The sequence below is a fragment of the Carya illinoinensis genome, chromosome 11 (genome assembly GCF_018687715.1).
Source record: "Carya illinoinensis cultivar Pawnee chromosome 11, C.illinoinensisPawnee_v1, whole genome shotgun sequence".
NCBI lineage: Eukaryota > Viridiplantae > Streptophyta > Magnoliopsida > Fagales > Juglandaceae > Carya > Carya illinoinensis.
Window position 1 is genome coordinate 24127616 of NC_056762.1, and position 24607 is coordinate 24152222.

At 37.3% G+C, this 24607-nt stretch overlaps 1 long non-coding RNA gene across 2 annotated transcripts; it reads right to left on the bottom strand.

Annotated features, from left to right (window-relative positions):
• Window positions 1-22102: 22102 nt before the first annotated feature.
• LOC122282677 lies at window positions 22103-23714 on the bottom strand. 2 transcript variants are annotated; one of them, XR_006230442.1, is made up of 3 exons: window positions 23516-23714; window positions 23206-23436; window positions 22103-22380 (listed from the first exon to the last, which is right to left on the bottom strand). It is a non-coding gene; the product is annotated as an uncharacterized LOC122282677 (long non-coding RNA). The 2 variants fall into 2 exon arrangements; XR_006230441.1 differs by having other exon boundaries at window positions 22103-23436.
• Window positions 23715-24607: the final 893 nt, after the last annotated feature.

Consider the following 24607-nt stretch of genomic DNA (forward strand, 5'->3'; position numbering starts at 1 on the left):
TAGGAGATTTATCAAAGACTTTAGCTCTACTTCTAAGCCTCTATGTAAGCTATTGATGAATGATGTAAAATTTGATTGGACACCCGAGTGTCAAGAAGCTTTTTGTCGGCTTAAAACTTTGCTAACCACTGCTCCTATTCTTCAACCTCTTGATTGGTCACTTTCTTTTCAAATCATGTGTGATGCAAGTGATTTTGCTATAGGAGCTGTTCTTGGACAACATAGGAACAAACTTCCTTATGTCATTTACTATGCAAGTAAAACGTTGAATTTTGCTCAAAAAAATTATTCTACTACTGAAAAAGAATTACTTACTGTGGTATTTGCTTTAGAGAAGTTTCGTGCATATATTCTTGGTTCTCCTATAGTCATCTTTACTGACCATGCAGCTCTCAAGTATTTATTGACAAAGAAAGATGCAAAACCAAGGTTGATTAGATGGATACTTTTACTCCAGGAGTTCAATATTATCATCAAGGACAAGAAGGGAGTAGAGAATGTGGTAGCCGACCATTTGTCTAGGCTCACAGTTGCTGAAACTGAACAAACGACACCTGTTCTTGATTCTTTTCCTGATGAACATCTTATGTTAGTTGAAAATTTGCCTTGGTTTGCTGATATAGTAAATTTCTTGGTGACAGGACAAACACCAGCTCATTGGAGCGCTCAAGATATACGGAAATTCATGCATGAGGTGAGATCGTTCTTCTATGATGATCCTTACCTTTTCAAGTATTATTCAAATCAAATCATTAGGAAGTGTGTGCCCAATGATAAAATTTCTGGTGTTTTAAATTTTTGCCATGCGGAAGCTTGTGATGGGCATTTTTCAGCCCACAAAACAGTGGCCAAAATTCTTCAAAGCGGATTTTATTGGCCAACCATGTTCAAGGATGCCTTTAGTTTTTGTAAAACTTGTGAACCTTGTCAGAAATTAGGAGGAATCACTAGGAGAAATATGATGCCTATGCAACCCATACTAGTGATTGAAATTTTTGATTGTTGGGGGATAGATTTTATGGGACCATTTCCTTCTTCTTATGGCTATTTGTACATTTTACTTGCTGTTGACTATGTTTCTAAGTGGGTTGAGGCAATCCCTTGCAAATCTAATGATCATCAAGTTGTTTTAAAATTTTTGAAAGAAAACATTTTTGCAAGGTTTGGCATGCCTAAAGTCATAATCAGTGATAATGGCACCCACTTTTGTAACAAGCATTTCTTGGCCTTAATGAAGAAGTACGGTATCCATCACAAAATCTCTACTCCCTATCATCCTCAAACCAATGGACAAGCTGAACTAGCAAATAGGGAGATTAAAAACATTCTTGAAAAAATAGTTAACCCAAACAGGAAGGATTGGTCTTTGAGATTGTCTGATGCCTTGTGGGCTTATAGAACAGCCTTTAAAACCATTTTGGGCATGTCTCCATATAGACTAGTGTATGGTAAGGCTTGCCATTTGCCTGTAGAGTTGGAACATAGAGCGTATTGGGCCATTAAGCAATGCAATTTTAACATTGATAAAGCTGGTTGTGTGAGAAAATTGCAGTTGTCTAAGTTGGATGAGTTGAGGATGGATGCCTACAACAACTCTAAGTTGTCCAAAGAAAGAATGAAGAACTTCCATGACAAACACATCCAACGTAAGACTTTTGAGTCTAATCAAAAAGTGTTATTGTACAACTCTCGGTTACACTTGTTCCCTGGTAAGTTAAGGTCTTGATGGAGTGGGCCTTATGTGGTACAAATTGTTTTTCCTCATGGTGCTATAGAGATAATGAATCCTCTCAATGGTAACATTTTTAAGGTTAATGGTCAAAGGCTCAAGCCTTTTATTTCTAACTTTGCACCTGAGGAATCTACTCTACATTTGCTTGATCCTAATTGATGGTTCTTGATCTATTCATTTCTTTTCATTATCTTCTTTTGTTCTTCAGTTTTTATCTTTTATTTTGGTTGCATTCTTTTCAAAGCTATCCAGGTACTTCCTTTTCCTCTTTCCTTCAGTTTTTCTTTGAATTTTCGGTTCTTCTTTTAGTTGTTTTGCCCCTTAACTGCTCTCTTTGTATAAATTCTTTTGTTTCTCTTGCATCATTGAGGACAATGCTACAATCTAGTTAGGGGGTGGAAGAGAATTTATTTCTCTGTTTGCATGCCTTAGACATATTTTGGTCCACTTTGGGGGAGTGTTAGTAATGAGTTGAAAGCAGATTAAATCCCTCATTCTTGAAGTTTACACGCTGGAAAGTGATTCAAAAAAAAAAAAAAATGAGATTTGTTGAGGTCATGGAACATGTGGAATGTAGTGCAAATATGAGTATATGTCAAAAGAGGGACTTATCAATTATATTTAGTTGTTAAACCAAGGGAAAGATGTTAAAAGTTTTGCTAAAACACACACAACACATACCCGGAAGGCCTAGAAAGACTACATTGAGTTATTGTTGGTTGATTTACATTTCAGTTGTTTGAGACTCTAATGAACCATATCCTAATGGCTTAGGAAGAAATCTGAAATGAATTAAATGAGAAAAGGGACAAGCCAGGGATCCAAAAATAAAAAAAAAATAAATCCTTTAGGTAGACTAGTGGTAAGGGCTGACTTGTGAAAGTGTGGGTAGGCGCACATTCATAGGTTCGATTCCCCCACTAGGAAATCTAAAAGCATAAATTACATCTGTGTAGTGGAAAAGGCTGCCTATTACCGGGGTCCTTACAAAAAAAAAAAAAAAGTAGGCGCCTTTCAAAGTGTAATAGCATGAAAGCCACCACTACAATGGTTTTGAATTAGAGTAAGACCATGTGGTTTTCTCAGATTTGTTGTTGTGATTGAAACTGTTAATATCTCTTGGTAGTCGATCTTGGAATTCTAACCCCATTTCCATGCACTTGAAAGAAAGCGAGCTTTGTTACATGTAATTCCCTTGGTTGATTAACTAAATTGTGTATAAATCTCTCAGTTGATACAAAATTCATATTAATCTATCTCCAGTGTTCTTAAACTCAACAAGTCTATTTCATAGCATGTGATTCTTGGATTTTCTGAAATTATATTTGGTAATCTCACCTTTGCATGAATTCTTTCACTCTTTTTGCTAGAGACTAGAAAAGAGCTAGTTGGGGGGTGTGATGAAGTGTTAGAAATGCATAATTAAGCTGTTTTAGTGAGTGATTTATTACATCAAAGAATGGTTGAACACTTAATTATGCATCAAAATTTTAACACTTAATGGAAATTTATTGATGATAATATTTTGCACATCAAAGTCTCATATTTGCTCTTGAAATACTTAAGCTATAATATCATTTCATTTATATATTATAGGGCATTTATGGAAGGAAAGAAAGAGTGGGACCTATAAAGAAATAAAAGAATTGATTATGAGTGGAGCAGGAACACTCACACAAGCAGCATCACATGGACAACAAACAAACTCACTCGGACATCACATGGACACAGCCGGATTCACACATGCAGTAAACATGCAGACCAATAAACATGCAGGACAACACATAACCTGGACGTTGCAGACGTTGTACAGCAGCAAAACAAACTCACTCGGGCACCACATGGACAGCACACAGCCGGACTCACACATGCAACACACACATGCAGAAAAGTGACACACCCACTCACACACGCTGTATAGCAGCAGAAAGACAATCAGCCGGATTCACACATGCACACATGCAGGAGCACATACACATGCAGAAAGAGACTCACACATGCAATACACATGCAGCAGACACTCAGATGTGCAGCAGGTCAGCAGAAGAAAAGAAAAAAAAAAGCAGCTTCAACTTTGACATAATAGAACCATACACATGCAGCAGCAGAATTGCTCTTTTTTTTTTCGAGTAGCTGAAAGTGCAACAACAAACACACTCAGACAGCAGCAGAATTATTCTTCTTTCTGGATGCTTGAACGTGCAGCTGCAGGAGATCACATGGGAAGACAGATGGGCTCTTTACTTTTCAACTTGTTTTTATTCGACTGGAGCTTTTCATTTTTGGGGGCAGTTCAGTAGCGAAAGCTGGGAGTTTGATTTTATTTTTTTGCTTTCAGACCGTGAGGGGCAGTTTTTCTTTTTTTAGACTTCACCTGGTTTTCGTTTAGCAGTAGAGTAGACTAGTAAAAAAAGTTTATTCATTTTCTCTTCTTTTTCATTTGGACGGAAGGCAGTTTTAGTTTTTTTTTTCTTGTTCTTTTTTTGTTCTTTTCGTTTACGCTAGCTAGACCTCAATAGGGAACTCTCTATTTTTTTGCTTCATTTTCTGTTTTGGTTGGGACGGAACTCTGTCTCTTGCTCGGCAGCTTCTTCTACCTTTCATTCAGCTGGTTATTTGTTTTCTTTTTCTGCTTTTATTTTTCAGGTTGAGGTTTACAGACCTGGGGAGATTTTTAGCTTTAGTTACTCTTTTCGTTTACGTTGGCAGCTTTTAATTTGAGGAGTCGGATCCATTTTTTTATTTGTTCTTAGTTCAGATCATTGTTCGGCTGGGAGTATATTATTGCTTTGAATTTTTCTTTTACATTTCGGACGGAAGGCCCCCTCTCTCTCTCTCGGGTTTCATTGTTCTTTTGGTTGTTTTCTTCGTTACTTTAGAGACGCAGGGGAGACGGCTGGCATTTTCATTTTGGATGCAGTTTTTTTGTTCTCGTTTGGGTAGGGAGTCGGTGACCTTGCGGCGCTGGTTTCATTTTTTTTGCTTTACGTTGTAGTGTTTTTCAGTCATTATTTCAGAGGACTCATTTTCAGTTTTATTATTTTTTTAGTTGCCCAATTTTCTTTCCTAAAGTTCTTAGTTGAGTCGGCGTGGAGCTTGTGGTTTTATTTATTTATTTTTATTTCTTCTCACAGATTTTTTTTATGGCTTTGCTTAGATTAATCTTTGTTGTTAGAATTATCATGTGTAGCTAATTTTTGAAGCTTGGGTTGTGGAATGAAGCTTGGTTTGTTTTGGATTCTAGATCGATGCAATATTTTGTTGTTAATTGTTGATTTTACTATGTTACTAGTCGGATTTAAATTGAAAATAGATTCCGGCTCTTGCTCTTGTTTTGTTGTTGACGTAAGGCACAACAAAAGTTTGAAAACTATCAAGGCCTCTCTCAGTTGGTTGTTAATGTGTGTTTGACTAGTAAAGTAGAGAATCCCTTAGGAAAATATTGCAAAACTTGAGCTTAACTTTGTATCTTCCGATTAGCAATGCCTTGATTGGATTGTTAATCGAGAAAATTATCTAGAATCTGAAATAAAGAGAGTCTCATACCCAACCCAAATGTTCGTTAATTTGTTTGTTTTAGAAACTCTAATTTCAACTTCGATTATCTTCTTGCATTGCATTTGAATTTTATTTTCATCTCTCATATTTGATTCATTTGTTACTCACAAATCTCTTATACGCTTTGATTACCCATTGTCCCTGTGGAATACGATCCTGGACTTATCCTTGATACAACTTGACACTTCTACACTTAGAAGCACATTCGACCACGAGTCAGTCAGATACTGAAATTCTGAAACCAAAGTTGCGATTGAGTATGAATTTACGTAGCTCCACAAAGGCTCCTAGCAGGCCTAAAAAGCTTGCTAAATGTTAGAAAACCTTCTTTTCTGTCGAGGACTCGGTTCCTCAAAGGCAAGGTTATGTGCCCTGGTGAAAGAATTAAAACATAAAGTATTAATTGTTGCGGAAACTTTTCATTAGGATTGTCAACTTAACCGTTGGCAAGGTATTTTGAAATTTGATGCTTCATACTCTAATGGTGTTTCTTGTGGTAAGCTGTGGATTTTTGGCATGATGATGTTCATGTTGATATTCTTCAGGAGTCGGATTAACATATTTCTTTTATGATTAATTTTATTATGCTCATCTCTACTGTCTATGCTAAATGTTAGTATATGGAGAGAAGGCATCTCTAGGACGGCCTTCTTCCATTTGGAGTTTTACAGATGCCATGGTTGATTATTGGGGACTTTAATATTATTTGTCATGATGGGGAGAGAAGAGGAGGGTGTCCGAAATTGCCAAGGGTAGTGGAAGATTTTTCCTCTTTTATCCATAATGTTGGCTTGATTAAAGTGCCTTTCTCTAGTAATAAATTGTCTTCATGTAATGGGCATGGTGGTTTGGCTCGCAGCTGGGCTCGGTTGAATAGAGCTTTCTGTAATACAAGGCTTTTAGATATTTGCCCGTTGGTGTCGTTGAAATATTTTCCTTGGAAATCATCAAAGCATTCACCTATGTCTCTTTGGTTGGAAAATTCAAATAAGAGGTATGGTCCAAGCATTTTTAGATTCCAGCAGATGTGGATGATGCATGATGATTTTTGGGAGTTTGTTTCTAATTTATGGAATGAGGAAGTGGAAGGCGTTGGTTTGTGGAAACTTGTTGCAAAGTTGAAGAAAATAAAAATTGCCATGGTATTCCTCCATCATAAGTGAGGCTTTTTCTAATAAAAATAGGCCAGGATCACTCTTGGACATGTGATCTCGTCTCTTCCAAAAAAAAGTAGTTGGTCTAATTGTCTAGTAATAATAGCCCTCCACTTAGAAGCTACCACCTCAACAATCACGTTAAACTCACACTACACTCGTGTGCATGGGATATCAATTATTTTGCTTGAGAAGGATTGATTTTCTCTTAGATGAACATGTGCTTCCAAGCGGCTTCCAAAACCAGTGCCGAGTAGACCTCCATCGCCAGCATCCACCTCCACCAGTCCACCACAACCAATCCGCCGAGTATCCATGGTCCTCCTTGGCTGATTTCTCCTAATTTCACCCCACGAGTGAGTTTCCCACTACGCTTCACTACCACTGGTCCATCGCCCACCACATTTCGTCACCAACTATCAGTTGTTCATGGCTGACTCCAGTGGCCTTGGTATTGCTCAGGCATTTCTCCTCTTTTACATTATATGCCAAGACACTACGGGGTTTTGCTTTTTTTCTTCCTTTATCTTAAGTATTTTCTACTTTGGCTTCTTTGTGGAGTATAGAATCTTTAGATACAAGATATGGCACAACACATAAACTATGGTTTCATGATCGACATTCTCCATAAGAGGTTTATCAAATCATTGTCTGTAGAAAAATACTATTTTGTAAAATTTATAATTTCTGTCCCTGCAATGTGACTGAACAATTGTGAGAGTGGATCTTTAACCAAAACCCCTTGTAACGGTGAATTGATGTCATTGCAATTCTAGCTTTCTTGTTGTTTGTGGCTATTGTAAATCATCTTCAGGTGGCCCAAAGGTGTTTGAAAGAGAGGTTTTATGTCCGTGGCCAAAGATTGCATGATTTATGGCACACCACTAAAAGGCATCTTCTGAACATGCCCCGAAACCAATGTCCCACTTTAGAAACCTCATTTGTAAAATAATTATAAAAGATTAGTTGTGTGCTTCTCATTTTTCAAGCAGTATTAATATATACTACCAGCTTTATCATACTCAATTGCAGTCATTAATTGATGCAGTTTAAATGGTGTCACGAGTTAACCACTTAAAAATTTATTAAAAATGTTTTGGAGATGTTACATTTAATGCCACTTACTTGACAAATATTTATAAGATGTCATTTGTGCTATTTTCTGGAGTTAATCATCATCATCAGACCATAATGTTTGGTTGTGCTTTGTTAGTTAATGAAACGACGGTATCATATACATGGTTTTGAGAACATGGTAAGAGGCAATGCTTGGGCGTGCTCCTTTAACAATAATTACCCATGATGACAAGGTGATGGCTAAGGCAATTGTAGAGGTACTCCTAAATACAACACATAGGTTTTGCTTATGGCATATCTTACAAAAGTTTCCCGAACACTTGGCCCATGTATACAACAAATTTCTAAACTTTCACAAAGATTTTCATTATTGCATCCATGAGACAATTACTGCTAATAAGGTCAAGCAAGAATGGGTTTTGATTGTAGTGAAGTATGAGTTAGGAGAAAATACTTTGTTACAAAATCTTTACAACTAACGGGATAAGTGGGTATATGCCTACTTGCATTCAACATTTTGTGCCGATATGTCAACAACTTAGAGGAGTGAAAGCATGACCAAATTTTTCAAAGATTATGTTCATTCAAGCACTATGGGTAGTGATTTTGTGCATCAATATGAAAAAGCTACAAATACACGTAACTTTAAAAAGAGAGAGAAGGATGTGCGAACAAAACAAGTCTTTCATGATCTTCCAAAGATGAGCTATTCAATAGTTTACGGTACCAAACAAGAAAATTGTATATGATTGGTGAGGCCAAGACAAATGGAGTGACAGCTCATGGTAAAGAAACACCTCTTTACCATGTGACATTGGAGGGTGATGAAGTACATGCTACATGTACATGCCATATGTGGGAGTTTATGGGGACTCTTTGTAGGCATATCTTGTGTGTTTTTGGCTAGAAAGCAAAGTTAAATAGATTACCACAGCATTATGTTCTAGACAGGTGGACTATTAATGCTCAGAATCAACCCATTCCCCGAATACCACGTTTTGATGACCAAGTGAGGCAAGGAAAAGATGATCCCACGATAAGAAAAAGCAAGTCAATGATAAAACTTTATGACATTGTCGAACTTGCATAACAGTTAGCAAAAAAATACAATCACTTCACACTTACATTGGAGAAGGTTCATAAAGAGTTGCTTGCAATCAAAGAGCATGTAGAATGTTCACAAATGGTGCCCACCAATGATGATCAAATATTAAGAAGTCAAGTTGTATCATGGGTTCACAAACGGTGTAGGATCCTCCATGGGTTCCCATGAAAAGGTGTCCAAAATCTTTAAGATTGAAAAATCCGAAGGGCACACAAAACATCAAAGAAATGATGTTGTAGCATTTGCAAGAATGAGGGACATGCTAAAAATAATTGTCCTTTAGTGATGTATAGTAGCTTTGTAGTTATTTGTATTTTATCGGTTTTTAATTAAAGAAGCTAATAAAGTTTGTTGTTATTTATGTAGAGATTTTGGGCCAACAATTGACAACATATCGGAACATTTGGATTCATGGTGCTAATTTTCTTATATCTTGTATGTGATTTATTCCCTCTTCTCTTTATCTAAATTAAATTGGTGGCTCTAAATCATCTGTAATAATATTTCTCGCTTGAAGCCTGTTGATATTTTTATAATATTTCCTCTTCTCTTTAGCTAAATTACTCTTTGATGCGATAGGACATGCCACAACTTAACTGTTGTATAGAGAAGTTGAGATAGGTGTAATCCAAGGAAGATGAAGAAAGCTATTGATATTGTTAATTCTATAATATTATTTAATTGTAGAGTAGCTCACTTTTAAGAGAATAATTGTTATTCCTCTCAATCATTGGAACCATATTGTTATCCGGTTGTGCAAATTGAACAGCTTTAGTCTTTGAACCATATGGCCCATTTTTTCTCCAAGAATATTGTATTTCTATTGGAACCATCTTGTATTTCATTGGTAGTCACATTGCTTTAAACATGCACTGGGAATTGAATATTTGATGATAAGTACATTATGGTGATGTGCAATAATTCAAAATCTGCATAAATAAATATGCTTGAAGGTGTAATCCATAAATTTGCCTAAATAAAACATTCAAAAAATATCTTAAATGCGTTAAAAAATTACACCACAAAATAGGGACAAAAAATTACAACGGGATACATCGTATTTTTTTGGACACATAAAAATTACAACGGGTTACATGAGTCATAGCACTGATCAAGATACATTGTATTTTTTTGAAAACATAAAAATTACACCACAAACTATTATAAAAAATAACCATGACAATTTTAACACTTTCAAGACACCCTTGTACTTCTTCTCCATTGCCTTAAATTTGGATTTTTTGAGGCATAGCAGCTCATGAAGTACCCTATCGTTCTTCCGATGTTTGGTATGGAAAGCTTACGTGTTTGTGGATAAGATTTTAAGCATCTTTATTATTTCCTAAAGGTCAGTATTTTTTAATGGAGTAAAACATGATATGTTCTGCATGATGAAGGGACTATGCTACATAAACATGCACCCATCAACACGCTATAGTGTCTGGAATAAAAATTGCACCCATCTACATGCTACAATGTTTGGAGTAAAAAATGCACCCCTCTACATGATATAATGGAGTAAAAAATCACCCTATAGTTTGGAAATTTTAAGTTTGTCATAACTTAAAATTCAATAGTAAAAAATCACCCTATAGTCATGGTGGTGGGCATGCATGAGCATGTTTCGGTGTTGGTAATGTGATGGAGTCCATGGTCTATATTGTCTCCTCTGAGAATCCCTTCAACGGTGTTGGCAATGGGTGAAGATGGTTTTAGTTTATCCTTAAGTCCACAAATGCATCCCAAGAGAGGATGTTGGCTAAACACCTATTGTCTATCATTATTCTCTGAGCGGTGAAGTTGGTGACCAACATTGTAACCATGAGTGTGTTGTTGTACGGGTATATTACCCTTTTACAATAGTCATTGTTGAAGGAGATGGCAGTGGTTTTCTAGGTTTTTGCCTACTTCGTCAACCTCCCAACGGTGAAGACTTCATATCTCTTTTTAAGCATGTGTTTTTTTGCCCAAAGATGTTGAACCACCTCCGGGGAATCTTCCCGTGATTATTCAGATTTTGTTGGGGGGTCGGTTGTTCTTGTTTGGACTTTGACGAAGGATTCTTTCAAGATTCCCTCGCATTGTTCTTCTTCTCTTCGGGCTTTTGCTTCTACAGGATCCCTGAGCCCAATCCTGCTTCTTTCCTGTTGATTGCCCTTGGGGCAAGAAATGTTGGGTGACTAAATGGTCCAGCTCCCCATTCTCCTGCATTGTATCAATTCTTTGTTTTGAGAAGTAGTAATCTGCAGTCTGGTGCTCCTCTATGTTGTGGTATGTGCTGTAGCGGCGAGTTCTCTGGTCATGACTTCCATCACTTCGAGTTTGTTCTTCACTCCCTACTTGCACGTTCAAGCTTGAATACACCGCCCGAGAGCTTTGATTTCTTGAGGACGTGCCTCCATCCCTCCTTTCTGGCCTTTCCTCACCTTTTGCTCATTTTCATAGATTTTTCCGTTGGTTGCTCCCTTTGGCTTACTTTCTGCCTACTCCAACTGGAATTTCCTCATGATAGTCAAGGCCCAGAAAGTGTCTTCATCATTGAAGCAATCATTTCCTCGATCCATATACTCACGTAATGTTGTAGGGTCTTTCATAGACAATTATGCCATGAAAGGATGTCTAGGCCAGATGCCTCCCATAAGTGCCACGAATGTGATACATTCGTTATGATCTTCTGTAGTCATGCACTCCTTATTGAACCTAGCTAGGTATACTTTTAGGCTCTTATCCTCTCGTTGTTTGACTATGAAGTGGTATGCAGTTCGTTGCGTCCTCCTACTACTGGCTATGAATTGGATCAGGAACTGTCTACCCAATTATTTGAAACTGTCTATGGAACCATGTTGTATAGCTCTAAACCACAGTCTCGCTACTCTTTTTAAGGTTAAGGGGAAAGCTCAACATACAATTTCTCCAAAAAAATCATGGAGTGTCATGTGAGACTTGAATGTCTCCAAATACACGACCAGATCCCTAGATCCGTCTTACATTTAGCCTTCCAAATACTCGGCACCGTTATTATTTTTGCACCATAAGACAGATCTATGCTATTGAGTAGTTGATCAATGGATTAGGATACACTTATCCTCTTAGCCATCTCCTTGTATTTATCCATGAAATTGCGTAAATTATGGTGCATCTTCTTCTTTTGTTCATTTTCAAAGGGTGGCCTGCATGTGCCTTGCAATCCCACTTCAATCCATTCATTATGGCTTGGTGTAGTTTCTTCTTTGGAGCCTGCACTCCTTTGGTCTAAGAGCTTCGTTGTCACGCTAGATACACTTCATCTCCAAAGACATTTTCCTTAGTCTTTCTTCCATTTTTGTGAATCTCCCTTCCATGTTATCGTTCATTCATTCGCCTGTCGAAACTGCTTCTTGATCGCAGGTTGCTTGAGAACAAGTCATTGGAGGCATATGAAAATCACGTTGAAGTTTTGTAGATCCCACATATAGTGTAAATTGTTGTGGACATGTTTCGTACTCCTAGAAAAGGCCTTTAGCAACTTGCACCAAAAGGATAAGTGGGGCTCGGTGTGGTGGGGGACTCCTTCGAAGCCTATATCATTGAGAATTGAGTATGCAGAGTATTTTAGTTTTTTGGATTGTGAAGTTACCTTTGGCATGTGCTTTGACCTCTATTTATATGAATCGGGTGTTCAATTGGACTACAGACCCGGTCCTCGCTAATCCTTGTTGGACTACAGACCATTAGTGCTTTAGATATGCTTGTGTGGCAAGTACTGTGACGAGGGGAATTAATATGTGTGGGCGAGTATCTCGCTAGATGTTATCAATATTACTCATTTTCCATTACGTCATTAAGTCACTATTAATGATAGATGGATTCAAATTTTGTATCAGTGCATTTTGGTGGTCATGGGCTTGGTTTCTACTAAATAGGCTTACGGCTTTGGGTTCATAGGCCCTTGTGATGTAGGGTTCAATACGACTTCCTTAGGGGAATATTCGGCCTACCAATGTCATAACATTGTTTCTAGACTAGGAAAAATAGTAAAATGGTTTAGGCCCCCCAAGGGTTGGTTTAAACTTAATTGCGATGGGAGTTGTCGAGGGAATCCCGACAATACAGGAGGTGGTGGCATTATAAGAGATAGTCATGGCTTCGTGAAATGGGCTTTATCTACTCATTACGGACATGGCACTAATAATAGTGCGGAATTAAAGGCCATTGTGGAAAGAATTCGGCTTTGTAAACGGCTTCATATGAATAATATTATTATTGAAAGCGACTCTAAAATTGTCATCGATTGGATTCGTAAAGGGAGGTGCACGTTGTGGTATCTCTGGGATTTTTGGGATGATTTATATGAGGAATTGAGGGGAATGAATTACATGGTTGAACACCAATTCAGGGAAGCAAATTTTGCGACCAATTTTTTACCACGTGAAGGAGAAAGGGGGTGGATGGAAGTTTATGATAGCATTCAAAGAGGTCCTCAGCTTTTAAAAGGCATCGTCCGGATTGATTCTCTAGGCCTTCCTTCTTTTTGCTTCTAGCTGGGTTAGTTTTTGTTTTTTTGGTTGGTTGTGTGTTGGTTTTTCAGGCTTGTTTAGTTCCTTTTTAGGCATGTTTAGACGTTGTTTTTTTATAGGCTTTTTTAGCTTGGTTTGTGGTTTTTTTCTTTTGTTGTTTGGGTTGCGTTTGGGAGGTCTTTTTTTTTTTCTTTATCTATTAACTCCCAGAGTCTATTTCTATAACCACGGTTTCCCTCTGCCACAAGTGAGGATTTTTAATAAATTTGAGACAGGGCCACTATGACATGTGTCTACTGGCTCTTTTTTTTTTTTCTACAAAAAAAAGGATATTAAATTTCTTATGGCACTATTGTTTTATTTGGTCTATATCTGCGCCAAGATGGATTATCCACTCTTTTTGCAATGTTTCTTTGGCTATGTTTTTCAAAAATGGTAGATGGTTGTAATACCCTAGTCTCACTACGTGAGTCTTTACATCATTTTATTTTATTTCTTAAGTTAAATATGTTCATGTAAAGATTTTTATTATTTTATTTTAGATGGGTATGTTTTTATTTTTATTTTTATGTGGGTTGTTAAAATAAATTAAGTACATGATTTTTAAGGCCTTATAGTATTTTCTCTTAAACTCTAAAATTTTATGATTTATGAAAGAGCACAAATGATTCCCACCATTGGATTGGTAATTGGAATAGTTATCTTCCTAAATCTAATCCTAACCCTCCATTTTCTTAAGCTTTTAATGACCAAAAATTTAACTAAGCCTTCTTCTCTTATGAACCGTTGGTCTACACATAATAGATGAAGGATTTTCTCTTAAAACCCATCGGTCTACACCTAATAGATGAAGGATTTTCTCTTCAAACACATCGGTCTACACCTAATAGATGAAGGATTTTCTCTTCAAACCCATCGGTCTATACCTAATAGATGAAGGATTTCCTCTTCAAACCCATCGGTCTACCCCTAATAGATGAAGAATTTCCTCTTCAAGCCCATCAGTCTACACCTAACAAATGAACCCCTTCAAACCCATCGGTCTACACCTAACAAATGAAGAACAAGTCTTCTTCGTCTCTCTTTCCATGCTAGCCAACGCCACTTCCCTCTTTTCTTCTCCTCTTCAAGAAATCAAACTCCTCTCATTTTGTTCAAGCTTTGGACCTTCACTTCACCTCTTGAAAGAATCTAGGAGCTTAAGGTAAATTGTTTAATGTGATTTAATGTGATTTTGGAAGCTAACTAAATTGTTTAGCTTATGTTTTGATGTTATGTTTTATATATCTACATATATGCTCTGTTTTAAGGGATTAAGTAATTATATGGGGCTGTTTTGATGTTATGTTTTGTATATCTACATGTATGCTCTGTTTAAGGGATTAATTATATATATAAGGCTGTTTTAATGTTCTGTTTTGTGTATATATATAATTATGTTCTGTTTTAAGTGATTAAATACATATATGGAGTTGTTTTGATGTTATGTTAACTAAATTAACTATTTTCTTATGTTACTCTTGTAAGGATTTGTCGAGAGGGTAGTTAACTGAGGTAACATTAAGGGTAGAAAACGATGTTAGATTTTAATATTTTAGCCACTGTTGAAAGGGGATCTAAAGGATGTTGGATGAGTTTTAACACACTTGTTATTTATTGGATTAGGATTTTCTGAAATTAAAGGGATTGCAGCTGATTGAGGTAAGTAGCTATGACCATGCGCCCACGCCAAGTTCTCTTGTGGAAGAATATTTCTCTATCTCTTTCCAAACGTTCCTCTAATTAAAGAATAAATGAGTTTATATTATGTACAAGCTTTTCTTAGTAGCCCCTGTTAAGTATCCTATTGATTATAATTGATTGTATGTATATATGGTAATGCATGCATGTAGACCCTAAGTCATGAAATTTTTATACATGCTTCTTGAAATAACTAAGATTTTATTTATACGTAAGCATGACATAAAATGCTATTTTCCAAAATAAAAGCATATTCATTGGACTAAGGAAGATATTGAAAATGTTGATTTCAAAGAAAGAAAAGGAATGAATTAATGTATGAAAATATGTAATGGCCACATGAAAGGAAATGATATCAAAGAAACGGGTAGATTGCAATGCTGGGTAAGTAGTATTGGTAGTGCACCCAGTGTTGCTCCCTGACAGAAAGGGGTTCCTAACCTGTGGCCACGGGTGGAATCCAAGTCCAATAGGATCGCTAACCCCAACACACGGGGCGTAATAGTGTGTTGGCCACAAGAAAGTGAAAGATTAAATTAAGTGTATGCATGAAGATATGATATATAAGTATGTATGAAAATAAGAAATAAAGATTTTGCATGAAAGTATGAAGTGAGTATATGCATGATAGTAAGAAGTAAGTGTATGCATGATGTTATAAAGAAAGTATATGCATGGAAGTATTGTCAGATTTAGTATTGGTTTATGGATGCATGTTTTCAAAAGAAAGTACTATATGCTTATTAAGTTAACAACATGGTGTACTGCTTACTGAGTATTAGACTCACTTTGTGTTTATGTTTTAAACGTCCAGGTACAGACGAATCTAGTGAGGAGCTGAGTATTTCTGAGGAGGGAGGGGCCGATGTTTAGTAGTCCCTGGGTAGTTTGGTTCTTTTTATGAAGATATATGTTTTTTATGTTTTAATATTGGACACCCCACACGGGGATGTTTTATTGAGTTAACTTCTAGATAAGATACCTTCGGGTATAAAGTATATAGTGGGGTAATGAAAACCCCTCCTGCTTTAAGTTAGTTTCCTTTTGTAAAGATTGAAGGGACTGAGTCCCTTTTTGTTTAAAGTAGTTATGTTAAATAAATGGATGATGGATTCTGAGAGTCCTTTGTAAAGGAATGTAAAGGTATGTCTATTAGATGTTTCTTTAAGTTAGAAATTAGAATTTATGCGTGATGCATTCGAATCGTTTCGCATTATCATTAAAAAAATATTAATAAAATAATAATAATAATACTAATAACAATGTGGGAATTCATATATAAATAAATTTACCGTTATAATAGGAAAAAGAATAGGTACGGGATCACGGTCTCGCTCTTGATAGGGTGGGGTTGTGACAATGGTCTTGTAAAGAAATAAAAAATCTAAATGTATAAAATTAAGGGTTCAAAAGATTCTAAATAGGAATATTTAGTTATCATAAAAATCCATGCTTTTATTTATAATTATAGCATTTGAATTGAAAGTGTTGGGGAGATTTTCGCCTAGGGCCCAAGGGCCACGAAGACCAACCTAGATTCATCATCAGGTAGCTCCCCCACACCATAGGGTGCCCAAAAGCTTAGGGAGATCACACCACATTAAATGGGTTCACCAGACAATCACGTCGTATTAATGACTAAGCCTAAAGGGCCAAGCCACATTAATGGTAGTGTGGCGGAGGGAGTTCAAGGAGGATTTGCCTTCCCCCCAAGTTGTAGGGTATGGCCTTGTGACTCCTAGGAAGGTGACAATGATGAAGGGGAAAGGAAGCATATGCAAGGCAAGCTACGCAAATTCAAAAGAAAGTACAAAGAAATTATGAGAAAGATGGGAAGCTTATCTACAGTAGATCAACTACTCATTAGAATGGGTTTACCCTACAACACGAAGGTAATGGTGGTCTCGTTACTGCCAAAATCCTGAGAAGTCCTAGGGAGGTAGTGTCCCTTCAACGTGGTGAAACGGGATAATGTTCGGGCAACCTCAAGGCCAGATCCACAAACAACAAGGCAACCTGCGATTCTCCGGTAGGCCATCTTGCTGGCCACAGACACTAAAGCCTCGATCATTGAGGTTTCCTACTAGCATGGGTTGACCTTGTCAGTCATTGCGGAGGACCTCAGGTAGCCTTATACTCCTCCCACAATGAAGGGACGACTACCTCCCTGGGGGACTGATGGGGAGGGTGTGGCTTGAGGTGCTCCTACCCCTCCCACAGCGGAGTGCGAGATAGTCTCAAGACTACCTAACACACCTCAGAAGAGACCACGTTCCCTAGCGAACAAAGATTCTAAATTCCCCCATGGCAGGGAGGCAAGGCAGGTTAGTAATCATCAAATATAACTTTCTATCTCGGTTCTAGTCTTGCAGGATATTTGGGTGAATTAATGCTTACGTGACACTCCACCTCTCTGGGCAGGTGCGAGGGTCAATGAGGTGCACCTGGTCTTACATACCGTGCGACCTATACCGAAGTGTTTAGGCTTCAGGCTTACATGCCACTCGACCCCTCTTACCAAGTGCGAGGGTCAACAAGGCACACCGGGTTCTACATACCATGAGATCTCCACAAAGACTTTGCACGCACGCCACGTAGCTCGATCAGAAGTTACAAATAAACTCAGCATTGACATCGCGCCATGTCCATAGAGGGACGCAGGCAAGCTTGACTTAGGCCCTGAAGGGATTTCGAACTAAACATTACCAGATGCAAAGTATCCAACCCTTACGAAGATAAGTGGGCAAAGAGGACATTACGCTCGGTGGGGTACCACCCAACATGTGGAATCACCCTCGCGGCACTAAGAGTTATTTGGTCACCAAAGTCAAAGCAAAATGTCAAGCCTTAACAAGTAACCAACGTATTACCACACATGAAGGGCATGCACAGAGTACTAATAAGCAAAACAGGAAGGAACAATGAAGATTAAATCCATAAACCAAAAAACATTTTATTCATCAGCGGTCGGAATCTTTACAAAGAAAAGGCTACAACATATCCACAAAGAAACCATGCAAAGAGAAAGAGGCCGAAAACGATCCACGAATAGGGCCAAAACTCAGCAAACTACACTACAACACCATCGGCAGAAAAAGATGATGTCGGCAGGGTCACTAGAGAGGCACCATCATAGAAGTATAGAGGGGCCGCAACATAGAAATCACCTCGAAGACGAGCTCAATAAACAAAAGGGCGAGAAATGGGATCTGCCAAATCAAGTGCTCAAACCACACAACCATCAAGGGCAACCAAGGACAGGAAACCAGTCTTAGTCAAAACCACCTCCACATAGGCCAAGGGCCCATATGGAAGTGGCAAATAAAGGCTGCACCCTTGTGGTCACAACCCAAATCAAATATTGTGGGGCAGCGAAGAGATCGAATTGAAGGAGACCCCTCCCTAGTTTGACAAGCGTCCCCTCATTCTCCTCCCCTAGCCATCGAGGAAGTGCTTGAACCTTGGCAAGTTCAAGATGTTAGAAATCTCCTTCGACCTCCAAGCCTAAGGGAAAAGCCCAGCTCCTTCCCAAGCATGGGAATGGCTTGAGACATAATGACAAAACAAGAACTACACGAGGAGTTCTGAGATAGGAAAATCCATCGAATAGCACACCGGCAAGGCTAGATGTGCATCATTTCTGCAAAGCACCTCATGATGATGAAGGATGACACGACTTTCAAAAAGGTGTCCTTCGAGACCCTCGAGAGACTACCATGTGGTTGCCTTTGCAAAAACTATTGGATGCAGTACCAAGAGTTTGGCTTGAGGCCAGAAAACCCGTCGGAGCCAGAAATAGCAAAATAGTGGTTCAGCACGAAGGAAAAGAAAGCTTGGGAGTGCTTGAATAGTAGGAAGTGAGAGTTGATGGCAAATGATGAAGGCTAAGGGTACTATATAGGAGAGGAATGATCGTTCATTCCTCGAGATTTTGGAAACCATAAGTATCCCAGAACCTCCTCAAATTTGATGCGAATCTTGAGAAGAACCCATCATGAATCTCGGAGAGCACATGGTAGCTATTATCTGAAGCCATAAGCCCAGGGAGACCAACGGATGTACATTAATAGCCAACTTCCCAAGATTTAGATTTGCATAGATTCACAAGCAGGACATTGAATATTGGACCAGTCTCATTGGGAAACCAAAGGTCATCATACAACAAAGAATTCGAAAGAGCAAAATATGAAGCGACATAAATCTTTATGGCAAACAGACAAATAGACAATGTGAAAAAGAAGCTAGAAATACATAAGGGAAATCATGGCGTAAGGACATGGATTAACACAAAAAAAATATATACAGAAATGAAGAAACGTGTGGCATCCACGGTCTCTACAAGACAGCAAGTTTTGAGGCCCACGAAGATCGGCCCAGACCCAGCATCAGGCAGGTCCCCCACACCCCAGGGGGCTCGAGAAGCCTAGCCTAGACCCACGGGACCCGCGACCAACAAAAATTGGGCATGCATGTCTGGGTTAGGATGGGACATTACACAGAACCCGGGGAAGCCAAAGCAGAGAAAAGGGAATGAGGCACGCCAAAGAGGAGGTACGGGACTCCAGAACAACACGGGGAGATCACACCGCGTTTAATGGGTTCAAGAGACAATCACGCCACATTAATGACTAAGCCCAGAGGGCCACGTCGCATTAATGGTAGTGTGGTGGAGAGAGCTCCGGGAGGATTTTCCTTCCCCCTAGGTCGCAAGGTATGGCCTTTTGACTCTTGGGACTGGGTATATAAGGTCAATTGACCTTCAAGTAAAAGGGGACTTCTTCCTCTAATTAGTTCTTCCCCATACTCAAGTGCTTAATTTACATAAAATATTCTTATTTTTGGGGAGCGATCACTAATTTTGGCATCATAGGTTTCTCGGGAGATCCTAGGGCCACCTTTCCCACTCTATCTTTATGTCTGTAGGCCCAAGCTATAGAAGACTTAGACTACTGAGAACTTGGTCCTTAGGTGTACGAAACACGTGCCAACAAAAAGAGGTAAAAAAATGTGATATTATTTACCTTGCCACTATGTTCATAAAATCAATTGTTGAATCATTGCAGCTAGCTTTCCTGTACCATCATCAACTTCAAGATATGCTCGACAACTATTAGCAATAAAAATATAGTTATCTGTTAGGATGCATAAAAAGGATATGTTAAATTTTTTAAGTGAGTGATGTAAACCGAAGGTTTAGAAAGAAAGTACATACCGTGATTGTGCAATGTTTGTTGTTTACAATGGTAACACGAAAATGTTTCATTGTATTCATAGCCTGTTGCTTTATTACATCCACAAGACGTATAAAAGAAGATTTGATGGAGGTCGAGCTCATTTATCTTCCCTTTTACCCAAAATTTTGGTTTCTACATTATATATATAACAAGTATTAAAATTATTGTCTTGTAATATTATTCGATAATTAGTAAAGTACTGTTAAGAATATAATTTTATTGTCATGGGTTGTTGTAACACCCCACTAGAAACCTCCTAAGGCCTTGACCTTAGTAGCCTTAATCCTAGTTAATTAGGAGTTGGGCTATTGGGAATAAGAACATTTTTAGATTTTTGAGTTTGCAAGATGACGATATACTTTGGGTTTAGTTAGAATTATGAAAGTTCTAGTGAAATATTGATTTTGAAGAAAATGAAATTTTTGGATCTTAATTGGTTTAGTAGTATTATTTCGAAGAACTTTTAGTACTTAATTAATTTTGAGAAAATGTGCCAAGGGGCCAATGTTAGAATAATAAGTGGCATATTGGAGATTTTGCCACCTTATTGGGCTAAGTAATTTGGGTTAAATTTTTTATGGATTTATGAAAGCCAAGAGATTAGTTTATTAAGGGCCCAAGCTTTCTGGGTATAAAGGCTTAGGAGAGACACTAAGGCTTTTGGCCCAACTTGATCGATATAAGACTTTAGGCACTACTTAATAGACATAAGACTTGAGGCCCTACTTGATGGATGGACTTAAAAATTTAGGGCTTTAATTTAATAAGGATGTGATGGGTTAAGGATAAGATGTTAAAAAGCCTTAGGCCCAATTTAGGAGATATAAAATTTTAACCCTTTCTTGAAGGACACTAGAAAATAAGCACAATGTAAAGGACATAAAGTGATTGGGCCAAACTTAGTAAGAGTGAAGGCCTTAGGCCCAACTTGGAAGACATAAGATTTTAGGCCTCACTTATTAGACATAATATTATGTGTGATACCTTGTATTTTTATGTATTTTAGTTGGATGATTATTTAAATTATTAGTATTATTAACGGCGTAACCATCTGTCGGTAATGGAGGGTCGCTATTTTCATTGTACCGGCATTTGCGCAAATGTCGGTATTTATAAATCTCATTAGTGGCATTTGTATCAATTTAGCGGCATTTCTTGACACGCAGCCACAATAATTAATATTAACAGCATTTCTGAAAATGCCGCCACTTAATCATTGCCATCCCCTGGCATATAATAGCGGCGTTACCATAAACGCCACTGCTACTACATTACCGACGCATCAGTTAAATTGGCTTCATTTATTTAAATTCCACTAATAATACATTGGCGACGGCACATGGAATTTGTTAAAGGAGTTTATTCTACCGCCGCCACTTTTTCAAATAGCGGCGTTATGATAAATGCCGCTACTAGTAATTTGCCGACTCATCATATAAATTGGTGGCATTTATTTAAATGCCACTAATAGTGTCTTGGCGGGCTCACATTGAATAATTTAATAGCATTTAACTAAACGCCGCCAACGACCTAATTTCCAGTGATTATCTAAACGCCGCCACAAGTAAACTGCCCGCTCGTCATATAATGTGGCGGCATTTTTTTAAATGCCACTAATAGTACTTTGGCAAATTTATTAACGGCGTTTATCTAAACAACGCTAATTTTTAAAATAACGACGTTAACATAAACGCCAACGCATTACGTTGTTAGCACATCATATAAATTAACGGTGTTTATTTAAATGCCACTAATAGTACGTTAACGACACATTGAATTTATTAATGGCGTTTATCTAAATGCCACCATGAGTTTGTTGCCACCACATTGCATAAATTAACAACGTAATGTAAACGCCCCCACTAGTTCATTGTTGGCACATTTTGTAAATTAACGGTGTTATTATAAACGCTACTACAAAAATGTTGCCAGCACATTGCATTAATTAACAACCTTTAAAACACACCAATAATATGATATACCATAATAAAAATATATAATAAATATGATATAATGGATCGTTATTCATATAATAATAAAAAAAAAACACAAATCACATTACATGAAAGCTCTTCTTCATGGATAATTATTTTACTTTACATTGTGTTTGTCGTTAGCTTTCCGACCATTTCTTTCATGGGTAGTTCTTCTTCTACCAGACCAACCCAAAACAAGCAAAGGACCACCAAGATTGATCCAATAACTCCACAAGTTGCCCACATTGGTAGGTTCACATTGGTAGGTTCACCAAGGGCAGTAATACCATGAGATGCCTAAACCATGCCTAGGCACAAAAACAGCTTGAAACAATAAACATATATTACAAAGCAATCTCAATAGCATCTAGCCTTTTTTCTATTTCTCAAGAGGAAATTCATCTGATCACTTGCCTTAGTTTACTTGAAAAGTAAACACAAAAACAAAAACAAAAAGATCTCATAAATTTAATCCAAACAACTTTCCAATTCTACCTACTCACTCTCATAAACCCAATACAAAAGAAACTTAGAAACTTTTACAGGAATTCTCAAAAATTACAAACATTTTCACTTACCAAATGTGCCCTTTAAGTTTTTTCTCAACTACTCTCACAAAAAATTCATACTAGGACAATAAACACTAAACTACAAGAATCCGTATCAAGAGAACCAGCAATGGAGAAAAAAATGGGACACCAAATGTGTCCTAAACCTAGAAGGTAAACATATCTCAAATGTGTCTTAAACCTTCAAGGCATCTGACAATTTTCTCTTTCCAACAGTGAAGAATCCGACACTAAATCCTGTTTGGGTGCTTAGAAAATGAAAAATACCACCTAACCCAAGTCAGAAAATTGTAGGGAGGCCAACTAATTCGATAGGAATAATAATTTCTCACTATTTTCAACAACCTTTTCTCCTACAAAGGAAAAAGTGACATAAACAAGAGAAACCCAGGAATCCCAAAATTGGAATAATGGATTTGTTTTATTTTTATACGGAGAAAGAAAGAAACGTCAAGGCAAAGGGTGAAAGTAGAAAGACCGAGATGAGAGAGATAGAGATAAATAGAGTGAAACATAGAAGTTAAAGAAGCAGAGATACAGAGATAGAGAGAGAGACATCCAGACCTGAAGGCCAGCGCGAGACGAGCGAGAGATGGGCTTCTCCTTGCTATCTAACGTGAACTTGAAGATGACACCACCCAATTCTCCAAAAGAAAATCACAGCAGTGAAAAATAGAGAGAAACTAAGATCTGTTGGAATCGGGATGAGAAGGGAAATCCTACCTTTGTACGATGATGGCTTCAACGACCACCCGTTCCCTCGACTTATGAACAAAGCACCCCTGAAATCTGGAACTGTGCGAGGGGGAAACTACATGAAATAAGGAATGAAATTGCAAGAGAGAGAAAGAGAAAAATAGGGAAAACTGCTTACCAGCGTGTGGAGTGGAAGACCATATAGTAATCTGGAAGATTTCCAAATTCGCAGCACCCATAGATCACAAGGGAAACGAAGGGTGTGAGAGAGGGTAAGAGTCAGCCGAGAACGAAAATAAGAGTTAGAAACAGTTTGGAGAAGAAAAAGGAAGGGAGTGAGAGAGAGAGAGAGAGAGAGAGAGAGAGAGAGAGAGAGAGAGAGAGAGAGAGAGAGAGAGAGATAGAGAATGGAATAGGGGCGGTAGTGTTAGATGTGATGCACATTTGATGATTTTAGTCATTGTTCAGAGTGAAATGGCAGCGTATAAGAGGCGCTAATTGCATAACAGAGGGAAATTTGAATTTTCTGAAATTTTGAGGCAACGTATGAGGCACCGACTTAACTTTTCACAAGTTTTGTTTTGATAACAATATTTTAAGGAAAATTACAGAATATTCGTGCATGTACCTTAATGTAAAATTTCCTTTTCTCCACCTCTCTTTTCTAATTTCTTGATTAATTTTAACTCTTTGAATATTCCAATCCTATCTAAAATGTTAATATAATATTTTTTCATATTATATATAATTATATTATATAATATATATAATAATATAATATTATATATTATATATAAGATAATGTTATTATAATGTTATGTTAATATTAAAAATATATATAATAATGTTATTATAATCTTAAACATGAATATTTAATTGATCATATGCTTTAAATATATACATTAACTACATTTTATCGCTTAATAAATTCTCAAAATATTCATTTTGATAATTATATTATAAATTAGTAATACTAATTTATATTAGTATATAATGCATATTAATTATAATTTATACTTTATGGTCTTATAATAACACTCTAATACTATTAGTAATATACTTTAAGTCTATATATAAATTATTATAGAAATCACTATAGTAATAGTTATACTACACTATATAGAGAAAAACTTCCCACATGTCTATCTATTTCTCTCCAAATAACAACCTCCCAGCGAGAAAATGCCACGTATACGTCTCATTTTATCTCCACTATAACCGCACCACAGACTATTATTGCACTACAACAAAAAAAAAAAAAAAAAAAAAG